A 13,123-nucleotide genomic window follows, 5' to 3' on the forward strand; every position below is an offset into this window, starting at 1 on the left:
AGCTCCCCTCCACGGTGCTTCCCGAGCGCTATGACATGTCCTTCTTCAAACGAGGCTTATGGAGAGTATTTAGCGGTAGGCAGCGGCTTGGCTCTGCCCCTGGCATTGCTGAAGTTCATGGGCGACGGTAACCACTCACCATCAGGTGGGCCGTATGCCCATCTGCCTACAAAGGCAATAAAAAAAAAAAAAAAGCAGCCGCCGTAACTATACTGAGACCTCAGAACTTATATCTCAAGGTGGGTTATTTACGTTATTTACGTCGTAGATATCTATTGACTCCAGTGACCACTTAACACCAGGAGGGCTGTGAGCTCGTCCACCCACCTAAGCATTAAAAAAAAATTAAAAAAAACTTTATTTGGTCCCTCAGGTCAATGAGCTTCTTTACTGAGTCTCACTAAAAAGCAACTAAGGTACTTTTGGAGCAAGATATATTTCTTGCACTTATATATAACATAATATAATATAAATAAATTAACCGATATTAAATAACCCGGTTTGTTGGTTAACTGCGGTGCCGTCCCTCCGTGGCTTTAGCCCAGTGTGGCGATTAATCTTCTTTTAAGCTTATTACCTGTTAAAAGCGATATCAAACGCTTAAACCGCCTCTAATAGCTCACTACCTAGGCCATTATCTGCATCGCATTAGATAATAAGGCGCATTATTTCGTACTTTGTTTGCTAATATGACTGTTAAATATATTTTTTCTATTACACTGTTATGAATGCCGGGTTAGAAGAATCAGAAATATCTTGCTTAGTACTGTTTTCCGTTCTGTGCTAAAGCTATAAAGGAACCGTTTTAAAAAAAAAATTGTTTATATGAACTGTCCCCTATCTCGTTGTGATAACCCCGCTTATTTTATAAATTATAGATTAGAACAGAATAATAAATTAGAAGAAACATAAATATTTTCTTTATTTTTCCTTAAATTGATTTCACTGTTTCTTATGGTAACAAGTTATCGGATACACAGCATCAAGTGACATTTGTTATCCACCTTAGTACATAAGAGAGTCTAAATTATTTCCAATTTAACAAATTGGAATTCTTCGAATTTTTTGGCGGCCGAAATAGGCAGAAGGCCTAAGAAAGCCTAAGAGTGGGCTCGCATTGTTCCAGTTCCGAGTACCAGTTCGACACGAATTTTAATGTTGGACATTACAGAGTGAATAAAAAATGAAGATCTATACTATAGAGGACGGATGATTTTAAAAACGGTGGCAATAACTCAAGGAATCTGTGATTACGTACCCGTCTTTTTTTTTCTTGCTTAGATGGGTGAACGAACTCACAGTCCGCCTGGTATTAAGTGGTTACTGGAGCCCATAGACATCTACAACGTAAATGCGCCGCCCACCTTCAGATATAAGTTCTAAGGTATCAAGTATAGTTACAAGTATAGTTACGTCTTGTGATTAACATCCGGGCAGATTGTTAGAATTAATGTTTTCTAAAATACAATAAATATTAAACTCAAAAGTACAAACCAGCCTAAATATCTAAAAATGTTTATCTGGTACTACTAACGCTGGAGATCGACGTTAACAGGCGTATTCCACAAAGTCTCTAAGAGTGAGCTCGCAACTGCGCATGTACGATACAGCTCAGCACACAGTGAACTTAGAGTATAATCACTCCAGTTCGCTAACGGATTTCGCGGAGCAACCATCGCGTTTCGCCCCTTACCACAACCCCTCGCGTAATGTAAACACGCCAAGTTTCTATTCGTGCGAAAATGATGAGTGAAAATTAAAGTGATCGTAAAGTTAACAGTTATTTTTTACGAAAAAGAACCCACGTGTAGTCAAGCCGAAGTCATCACGCAAAAAAAAACTTTATTAAGATAAAACGTAATTTCTTTTTCGCTTCAAAAAGTTTTCGTCACACAAAATGGGAATAAAAATGGTTTTTAATGTATACTGAGAACATTAGGTGACTCTTATCACGCGACCTCAGTTTTCATGACGTAAAACTTTATTTATGGGTAACTTACTGTACTTTGTGTAGCATTATTACGGTTTTAGCGGTTACTTTGAAATAGATTATAATAACAGTAATTTAATAAGTTGCACGAAGGGTCAATGAAAATTATTATTTATTACTAGAATAATGAAATTCTGAAATCGGAATTAATATTTATTTTAAAAATATTTCAGAGAATCGTTACTGCTTTCCGAATACTAAATGCCGTAAGGTTTTATCATTTGTTATTAAATTTTTTTCAATAACTTTAACGAAATGTATAACCTTTCAACTAAGATGGATTTCAATTTAGAACGATCGATCGACACCGAGTAAAATCAACATTACTCACACAATTTTTTTTTAGGTTTCCTCTGCTCCGTCTACTAATACAAAGCGTTCAATTAGTTTTTAAATTATTTATTAAAAACTATCACATTTTTTAGTTGTGTAGATAGGCGAACTTATATTTTACGCGAACGACTAGCGGAGCTTGAAGACACCCCAACGTAAAAAGTCTTCCATCTTAAACTGCTTCTAAATAGTAGGGTAAGGCATGTTGGAAGATCGTATGGGAGAACCAGCCTTATTTCTGCTGCGATGCAATCATTCCGGTTTGAATGCTTGGACTTTGCTTTATCTCCCATGATGGGCATTGTTATTCATACTGCGATATCCATTGCTATAATGCTTAACGTTTTTTTGTATATTTTTTTGTATAGCCTTTATTGCTGATACTAAACAATGATTATACACACAGTAGCAAATGGTTTTAACTGAAATCTAATACATCGGGTTTCCCGGTTCAGTGATAAGCGTGTCTTGTGACGACACATAGGCCTATTCCAGCTGCTTCAATCCTTCTCTATTGGTAGCTATTCTGGACCAGATTGTCCCTCCAAACATCTGGAATATCATCTGTCCATCTTCTAGCATGCCTACCTTTTTTCTTTTGCCATCACGTGGCTGCCATTCTGTTATAATTTTAGTCAGTTTCATTCTACTTTCCCTTGTCATATGTCCTGTCCATCGCCATTTTAAATGTCTTATTTTATTTAGTATATCTTCTACCCTTGTTGTAGATCTAATGTCTGCTGTTCTTTTGCGGTCTTTTAGCGTCACGCCCAACATACTCCTTTCCATTCCCCTATACACGATCTCAGTTTTCAAAAATGTTTGTGAGTCAATGCCCATTGCTTAACGTTAGGTAACATTTAAGTTAGTCTCCCCGCCTTAGCAAATAGTCGCTCAGCTCAGTAGTCCGTAAGCTCATTTATAGAAAGGAGCTTACGGACTACTGAGCTCAGTGGGGGCTCGTTTCTCTCATCGACCAAATATTCGTAACGATATCATTCGTTTGCTCTTTGTCTGGTTTGAATTATATTACATTATATACTAGTTAACGGCTAGATAATTCACGAATATACGAATAATTTTTCAAAAAAAAAACATAACACCCAACGGGCAACAAACCCACAGATGGCGGGCTGTTTAGACCAGACTATTACAACTACAGATATAACAAAAAAAAGTAATAAGAATCATTGATAAATAAGTAAAACGGCTGTAGGATTCTAAAATATAAGAACAATAAAATGCAGTAAAAATACAGATGTACACATAAATAAGTACTCTTATGTAGCATGCTCGTAAAAAAAACAAAGAATAATGACAAAAGGTTGTCTTCTGTGTCAAATACGATCCTGAGTTGAAATTGAAATTGAAAGAGCATTCATAGCTTAATGATATCACACTGATATCAATAGGCTTACTGCTACAAACTACATCTTACAAAAGCTAATTTGACTACGTATCTTTGATGTACATCCTGAATATTAGGACGTATTCATTTACCAACTCAACCACAGTGTCGAAACGAACACACCAATATCGGATACTAAAATATATGTATGTAGGAGGCGATCACTGTTTTTGAGTGACCCATAAGATAACTATACTATAACTATACTTGAAACCTTAGAACTCATACCAGGTGAGTGGCGGCATTTACGTTATAGATGTCTAAGGGCTCTAGTAACCACTTAACAGCAGATGGGCTGTGAGCTCATCCACCCATCTAAGCAATAAAAAATAAATAAGACTATGGCTAATTTGATGGGACTGTATGCCTCGCGCCACCGATACAGAATGGTGTCAGTTAATCTTGACGGTGAATAAAATACTAAATTCCTATACTTAGTATTAGGTTTTATTTCATTTATTACACTTCATACACATTATTGTCCACTGTCGGAATTAATGCTTAAGGCATTCGCTACCAGTCGACTAAGGGTGGTGCAGAAAATAACATCCATTGGTGGCATAGTTAAAGGATAATAGATGCATTTCTATTATACAATATACTAACTATGCTTATTAAACGGTCAGATAATATAAAAATATGAAATAAAAAAAAATCAATTAAAATAAATATGATGATAAATAAATATAAATAAAATATAATATACCCAATAAATACCTAAATAGTATATAAAAATTATATACTTAGATATCAACTTTAAGATGATTGTGCTAATTTTTCTAAAATCATTTGCAAAGCTCTGAATTTGAACTAAAAGTGATCAGTGATTGCCCTGATCTCAATAGGAACGCCATGCAAAGAAAAATAGGTTGGACAAGAAAAGTATGATAGAGCGTCTAATCAGAGCACTAAGTGATTGAGCAATACCACATTCGACCATTGAATATGCTCTTTATCTTTAAGCCACAGATTCGACCAACAACAAATTGGATCTGGTTACCTTTTTTTTTTACGTACAATGAGTCGTTGACGTAAGCCTTGAATCAAGTATAGGATGATTGTTTATACATATATATGCTTACTACAATACGTATTTGGAAACATGTAAACCAGTGCTTCGTCAAACGAGTCTTCTATAACTCGTCTGGGCTCCTGGCGTTACTAGAAAACTAATCACCATTAGGCTGGCCGCATGCGCGTCTGCCTTCGGAGGCAACAATAATCATACAAACTTAATCATGGGTTCACTTCGGGACTAAAGAGAAAAAGAGAGAACCAGATATGTATACGTAATGTGCAAGTGCACAAATCTTGAAACTTGAAAAATTAATTTGAAAATCACTACAAAGAAGCTAAATCCAAATCGTTGACATTTGCCGTAGTATGCTGGCCGCTGAATACGTGACCCGTCAACGTCATAGAAACAATTTCGCGGCTTCGCAAGAGAAACTGCAAATATGTATACGTAATGTACACGTGCACAAATCTTGAAACTTGAAACATTAATTTGAAAATCACTACAAAAAAGCTAAATCGGAATCGTTGACGTTTGCCGTAGAATGCTGGCGGCTGAAAACGTGACCCGTCAACGTCATAGAAACAATTTCGCGGCTTTGCAAGAGAAACTGTAAATATGTATACGTAATGTACACGTGCACAAATCTTGAAACTTGAAACATTAATTTGAAAATCACTACAAAAAAGCTAAATCGGAATCGTTGACGTTTGCCGTCGAATGCTGGCGGCTGAATACGTGACTCGTCAACGTCACAGAAACAATTTCGCGGCTTCGCAAGAGAAACTGCAAATATGTATACGTAATGTACACGTGCACAAATCTGGAAACTTGAAAAATTAATTTGAAAATCACTACAAAGAAGCTAAATCCAAATCGTTGACATTTGCCGTAGTATGCTGGCCGCTGAATACGTGACCCGTCAACGTCATAGAAACAATTTCGCGGCTTCGCAAGAGAAACTGCAAATATGTATACGTAATGTACACGTGCACAAATCTTGAAACTTGAAACATTAATTTGAAAATCACTACAAAAAAGCTAAATCGGAATCGTTGACGTTTGCCGTAGAATGCTGGCGGCTGAATACGTGACTCGTCAACATCACAGAAACAATTTCGCGGCTTCGCAAGAGAAACTGCAAATATGTATACGTAATGTACACGTGCACAAATCTGGAAACTTGAAAAATTAATTTGAAAATCACTACAAAGAAGCTAAATCCAAATCGTTGACATTTGCCGTAGTATGCTGGCCGCTGAATACGTGACTCGTCAACGTCATAGAAATAATTTCGCGGCTTCGCAAGAGAAACTGCAAATATGTATACGTAATGTGCACGTGCACAAATCTTGAAACTTGAAACATTAATTTGAAAATCACTACAAAGAAGTTAAATCGGAATCGTTGACATTTGCCGTAAAATGCTGGCGGCTGAATACGTGACCCGTCAACGTTATAGAAACAATTTCACGGTTTCGCAAGAGAAACTGCAAATATATGTACACGTAATGTGCACGTGCACAAATCTGGAAACTTGAAAAATTAATTTGAAAATCACTACCAAAATTCTAAATCGGAATCGTTGACATTTGCCGTAGAATGCTGGCGGCTGAATACGTGACCCGTCAACGTCATAGAAACAATTTCGCGGCTTCGCATTTGGCGAGCTCGGATCAGGGACGGCGTGCCTCCACACAAGATACGCACGACATGTCCGCCGCAAACCTCTATTTGCATGCACACCGCGATTTCACATTGTGACATGTCTTTTATTCCGTTATTTATACCGCAGATCGCAAAAGCCGCTGTTAAATTTACGTTGAAATATACAGTCAAAGTTATCTGAGACGTACCGTTCAGTGGTTACCATTCAAAAATATTTTTTCATATAAGCCTCTGTTCTTTGTTATGAATACATCAATATTACAAACGAAACAATAGCTTATTGTATAACGTACAAAAGCATTTTTTAAAACCAATGTAAACAGAAATAGGCTCATTCTAATGAATAGGTTTTAAGTTACGTGTGAATTGTATGTAAAACATAACGCTTGCGGAGAATGAAGTAATTAGTGTGCCAATTGCCGGGCGGTAATTATCACAAATTCAGATTAGAGACATAAAGAAATAAATGCGTTATTTTTATTCATTTACTTAGCTTTTCTTTTGTTTCACAAGATGTCCTATCACCAGCAATTACGTAAATTTAATTTTTGCAGATTTTATATAGATCTATTCCATTATATTAGTATTTCATCGTGAACATAAGTTGAACAACACAGAAAAAGTAGTAGCTGCCCCTAATATTTGAACAAAGCCACATCGTTCGATACGAGTACTCCGAGCGTCATACAACATTACATTATTAAATTTAATACGAGAACACAATACATATTCTTACGCTCCTGCGACCCCTTTCTAAAGACAATCAAAAAATAAGTCAACTGTCTATTAAACTTGAAATAGAAAAAAAAATTTGCGAAATTCCTGAGTGGCTAATAAAATATAGTTAGGTACGATGTTAGTTCCAGGCAAAGAATTCGTGTAATAAGCTTGTTAGCGACAAAGGTCAAGCTTGTTTACGGGACTTTCTACGCTAGGATATACCTCTTTTTTTTTGGTAAATTTGATTTTTGGTTAGCAGTGCATCAAATAAAACCGACTACATTTTTTGATTAAATACTTCTACGAAAGAATAAAAATCGTGTCATTAAAAGCGAACTCTCAAAATATATGTATTGGCCTAATTATCGACCTTTCCATGCCGAGAACATCAACTAAGTTTCTTTAACATATAATGAGGTAGAATATGCGTTGGTTGGAGAAGCAGTTGATCGTGGGACAGTTGCAGGGGAACAGCTCCGGAGACCGAATTCCAATACGACGCCAAAAGTATAGTATAGACAACAGGAGAAACTGAATCTGTTGAACTGGCGTGAGACAGAAGTAAATGGAGACAAGTCGCGTATGGTCACGAACCTCATTCGTGAGGGAACGACAAAGAAGAAGAAACTGAGCTTATTGTGAGCCTACACGAATAGGTGTACCACATTGAGATTTAAGCCGCATGTATCAAAGTGGGCGTTTTTGATAACCAATATTCGGGAATTACCTTAAACCAGGTGCGCCGTGAGCTCATTCATCAAGCTATGCAAGCAAAAGAAGAGAGTCACGTTGATGACTATGCTTACAGAAGAGACAGTGGAATACCTTTATGTCAATCGTCAATTTGACTTTACATAGTATGTAGAATTTTTACTTTTATAGTTTTTCTATCTTCGCGCATAGTTTAAGCACAACAAAGCCTAAACAAAATTAATGTGGCTTTGGTATTAATTTATACTATATATATACTTATCCACAGATTCGGTAGAATCTGGCGCCAAGTTCCGTTCAAAAATCCCGTTGACGTTGTAAACGGAGCGCCAGACTACCGACTGTGTTTACTGTGAGCAGAACAGTTTTTTGAGGTTGCGAAATTTTATTTAATTCTACGGTACTTCTGGTTCCTAAATTGTATATTATATCAATCACTCACAACTTTATTTTACTGATATTAACTAGTTATATCAATTACAACAATTAATCTACTTGAAATTATTAATTTTATCACCACAAACTATGGCTCGCTCAAAAATTTCGATCCTGACTTTTTTCGATGTAAAAAGTGACATGCCACAGACTATAAATATTCGAGAATGGTAATCTACGGCCGCCAGGGTGCGCTGGAATTATTCCTATTTGTAATGGATTTTATAACCTGGTAACTGAGACCTTTAAGTCATGTCTTATTTTAATTTATATTCATATTTTTATGAAAAATGATATTATGGAGTGAAATGAAATGTGATATTATGGAGTGAAATGAAATGAAGATGATTAATTTGAGACATTAATCAAATGGGATGAAATGAAATGAGATGAGATGATATGGAATGAAATATAATCTCAGTAAAATGGTGGTGGTCATTTACTAAGATCTCAGTGGACTTTTTGGAGGAAACCGAGAAGTTACGTACAGCGGCTTTGTTTAATTTTCCCACATTTGTGCACTTTCACAGATATTAAACAGTTAATAAACCACTATTATTACACATTGAAACCCGAAGAAACACTAAATAGACAAATTAAAACAAATCACACAACTTCACACCTCGCGTTCCCGCCAAAAAGTCATTATTCCTACATAAACTGTAGCTTCAAGGGGATAGTTTGCAGTTCTTATTGAAGAACGGTTTATACAATAAATAACGTTAATGTTGTTACTGTTAGTATTTTAGTTTAAGTACTGCCGAAGCAAGTACTGTTGTTACTGTTGGAGAAACAATTTTGTTTTGTAATGTAATACCGAAATACTTTACGAGATGGCGTTACAAAAAATCCCTTCCCAAAACTATAAAACCGTTGTGATTGTCTACGAATAATAAATAATATAATAACTAATATTTATTCGTAGGTGATTGTTTAAGATGCTATGAATATTTCGGTTTTGATTTCATCAAAATAACTTGAACTTTACTATTGAATTCCGAAGAAAATTCTAATTAAGGCTGAGTTAAGTTCAGCTTTTTATTTAAGCCTCTTACTGTAGTTTTTAAATTACATTTATGCGGATTGATGTTTCAAGGCTTTCAGATTTTAATTTTAAATTCTGAAATAATTAAGAACAGCGTCATCTACCCTTCACATTTGAAACAAAATTTAATTCGGTTTAAATTTGTAAAAGTTGATGTTGATTATTATTACACTGTAACGCAGCGTTCCGTTTCGCGGGGCAACAGCAGCCAAAGGGAATGTGACTCAGGTCCGTGCCGCGACGACCCACCCCGCGCTACCCGCGCCCGCGCATCTGTTGCATCATTCGCACCCCCAATTAGTGCGCGCCAGACTTTGAAGCGGAATACACGCGTCCCCGGTCGATACCGGAACTGACAACCCGAGAGTCTCATGCCAGTCGGGCACCTAACATTAAACTGGCAGCCCAAGCGCGGGCCCTTTAACTAGTATTTCGGAGTGAATCTACGTAATTACGACACGTACTCGTCGTCAGTCACGGCGTCAATCCGATTTTCAAGACGTTGAAGAAGAAATTGGTTCAACCGCGGGACCGACGCCAACATTTACCGCAAACAACATGGCGTCATTACAAGAAAGTCAAATGGCAGCATTCGAACGCCTACTCGACCGAGTTTTTGAGCATAAAACTCAACTCGAATCATCAGCAACACCGACGTCGGAGCCGACATCGCCGCCTTCCTCGACGCCCGCTCACCATTCTGGGAACTTCGCGTCATGCACGGCGCGGTTCAGCGGAGCGCCCGGCGACTCACTCGACGGTTTCCTTGACGCGGTCGAATCATACAAAGATTGTGCTGACGTAGGACACGCCATCGCGTTACGAGGACTCTCAATGTTACTAACCGGAAATGCAGCCGTGTGGTGGCAAGGCGTTAAAGCTAGCATCACTTCCTGGGACGACGCTTTATCATCGTTACGAAGCGCTTTCGGTGATTGCAGACCGCCCCATCGAGTCTACTTAGAGCTCTTCAAAATGTCGCAAGGACAAAGAGAGAAGACGGAGATCTTCGTTGCCAGAGCACGAGCCCTACTAGCTCGACTCCCACCTGGTGACCTTAGTGAGAAAGTTCAAATTGATATGCTTTACGGCCTTCTACACCGTCGTGTTCGTAAAAGATTAAGAAGAGACGAAATAACTTCATACGACACGTTATTAAAGAAAACGCGCCATATCGAGGACTCCATCTACGAGACCAGTCCGCCTGAATTTATTCATCATCCTTAGCGAGCGACGCCACGTTCATCGGGTAGTACCGTAGGCGAAGTTCCCGCCGGTACTTCGACTTCGCAGCATACATACGCGCGGATGACGCCGCGGAAAATATTCAACTCGGGCGCCGCTGGCGGCCCCCCACGCGACGACAGCGCTGCGCCGAGCACCGTTCGAGTCCCCGCGCCTCGCTACACGAACACTGATAATGTATCATCTACGTCGATTGTTAAAAGACTTCTGTGTTTATTGCAAAAAGTACGGACATATTCGTGATGAGTGTTTAAAATTAGCGTCAAAAACGAAATTCGACAACGAAAATACGCAAGCTGTATCCTCGTGTTACGGGTGTGGTACCAAAGGTGTTACTCGGTCTCAGTGTACAAAGTGTAACGCAAGTTATTACGCCGTCGACGCTGCACGGACCCGATCAGTCACATCCGATTTACCTATTGGTAAAGTAAATACACAGCTGTCAAGTTCAGTGAACTGAAAAGTGTTGCCCAGAGTAACTCTACTGAGCACCAGGTTAGGTTAAGACCAATTTTAAGTGTTCAAATTTTAGGTATACGAGGTAATGCTTTGTTGGATACGGGAGCTAAGAGTAGCGTTGCCGGTGCGTTGCTTTATGAATTGCTGTTAAAGCATAACCATCCGTGTGAGGAAACCAGGCGTCGGGTGAGGCTTGCAGACGGTTCCGCGCGCACCCGCCGAGTTTTGCTCACTACTCTAGAAGTAAGGATAAGTCCCGAAAGGTCAGTAACCCTTGAATTTACTGTTTTTCCAGATGCTCAAAATAATGAAACTTTGCTTGGCATGGATTTTTTGGTGGCGGCAGGTATTGTGCTTGACTTTGCTTCATCCACTTGGCATTTTTCGGGAAAACGGGTTACCTATCCAATTGAATATGAGTGCCCTAAGCCATGCATGTTTGCTTCTACTGCTGACTTCCTGCGTGATGATAAGGGTTCTATGCTTGGCGCCGATGAACGGCAGCAGCTATCACATTTATTGCAGCAGAATGGAGACATCTTTAGGGTGGGGGGAGCCCCAACCCTTTACGCCGAGCACCACATTGATACCGGTGATCATCCGCCTATATCGGTACCGCCGTATAGGCTCACTCCTGTGCTTCAACAGCGAGGAGAGGTTCTCGCAATCGATTTGTTCGGGCCACTGCCAGAAGGAGAGCAGGGGGAGCGATGGGTACTCCTGGTAGAGGATGTAGCTACAAGATGGGTAGAACTCTACGCACTTGTTGATGCCACCGCCGTGGCTTGCTCCCGAGTCCTACTGGAAGAGTATTTCCTTCGTTATGGCTTGCTTATGCGTCTAGGGGTGTAACACGTAAGTTCATGCCACGACGGGATGGCCCGTATCGCGTAGTAAAAATAGTTAGTCCTACAACGTACTTCATAGCAGACTTGTCAAACAATGTCATCGGCAAGTATCACACCGCGGATTTAACCCACTCTCCGTCAAATTCAAGTACGGATCCAATTATGCCAAAGAGGCAGAGAGGAAGGCCGCGTCTTCAGACTAACAGTCCCAAGTTGGACTCGGGACGCGTTCCCAACTTGGAGGGGGAGTATGTAACGCAACGTTCCGTTTCGCGGGGCAACAGCAGCCAAAGAGAATGTGACTCAGGTCCGTGCCGCGACGACCCACCCCGCGCTACCCGCGCCCGCGCATCTGTTGCATCATTCGCACCCCCAATTAGTGCGCGCCAGACTTTGAAGCGGAATACACGCGTCCCCGGTCGATACCGGAACTGACAACCCGAGAGTCTCATGCCAGTCGGGCACCTAACATTAAAACACTAATTAATTGAGCGTTTCATTAGCTTTTAAGCTGAGTGACTATTTATAATTTATTTTTATTAAGTAATAAATGAGCAAAAAATAATACTTAACAAAAAGATATGAAATCCGAACAAAAACAGTTTCACTGTAAAAAATTGCGCCAAGTCCACGTTTATAAAACTCATCTCAATAACATTTGCACTTTACAAAAAAAAGAAGACTTCAATAGCTTTCATTCTCTACAAAAATATGTGAAATACAAAAAAATACCAAGAAACCGTCATAAAGATGAAAAAATTAAAAAAAAATTGTTGAAATTTTAAAAATAAAAAAATAAAAATTTTATCGTACTTGGCGCGCGTCATTGAGTACCCCAAAAATTTTCGGAAGAATTTCAACCCGAGAAAAAAACCATTTTGCTTTAATATACAGTGAAAGCTGAAAAAGTTACCCAGGTTGTCTTTTTCGCTCTTGTTAGCGTTTTATGAGAAATTGAGACAGAACTACGGTAATTTTCAACAGCTCTCACTATATACCTATGGGCTATTATATGCCAAATCGACCACTTTTGCGTTCGACCCCTTTAGATTCAGCTGAAACTTTGTTATTCTTTTCTACCCTTTGAAAAACATATTTGAGAATTTTTTCAAATGTTTTGAAGCCAACGTATACATACGTATCGACTCGTAAGTAGCTTGTATTTGTATAAGCGAACACGAGAGGGTGTTAAGTTCAAATCATAAAAGATGAGTGGGAAATGAAAAAAATTCAAATAACATACGTA

General features: G+C 38.8%; 1 protein-coding gene and 1 long non-coding RNA gene across 4 annotated transcripts in view; both read left to right on the plus strand.

Annotated features, from left to right (window-relative positions):
* Positions 1-1,661: 1,661 nt before the first annotated feature.
* Positions 1,662-13,123, plus strand: part of LOC114240339 (zwei Ig domain protein zig-8) — a 49,703-nt gene continuing 38,241 nt past the window's right edge. The window contains exon 1 of one of the 3 annotated variants that reach the window (XM_028170856.2): positions 1,662-1,991. The gene's annotated coding sequence lies outside the window, so the exon portion shown is untranslated. The remainder of the gene's footprint in view (positions 1,992-13,123) is intronic. The other 2 variants (XM_089736225.1, XM_089736226.1) reach the window with 2 other exon arrangements.
* LOC149500459 (uncharacterized) lies at positions 11,034-12,457 on the plus strand. Its single transcript, XR_016324859.1, has 2 exons — positions 11,034-11,292; positions 11,555-12,457. It is a non-coding gene; the product is annotated as an uncharacterized LOC149500459 (long non-coding RNA).

Source organism: Bombyx mandarina, chromosome 21 (assembly GCF_030267445.1).
Source record: "Bombyx mandarina strain Sakado chromosome 21, ASM3026744v2".
Taxonomy (NCBI): domain Eukaryota; kingdom Metazoa; phylum Arthropoda; class Insecta; order Lepidoptera; family Bombycidae; genus Bombyx; species Bombyx mandarina.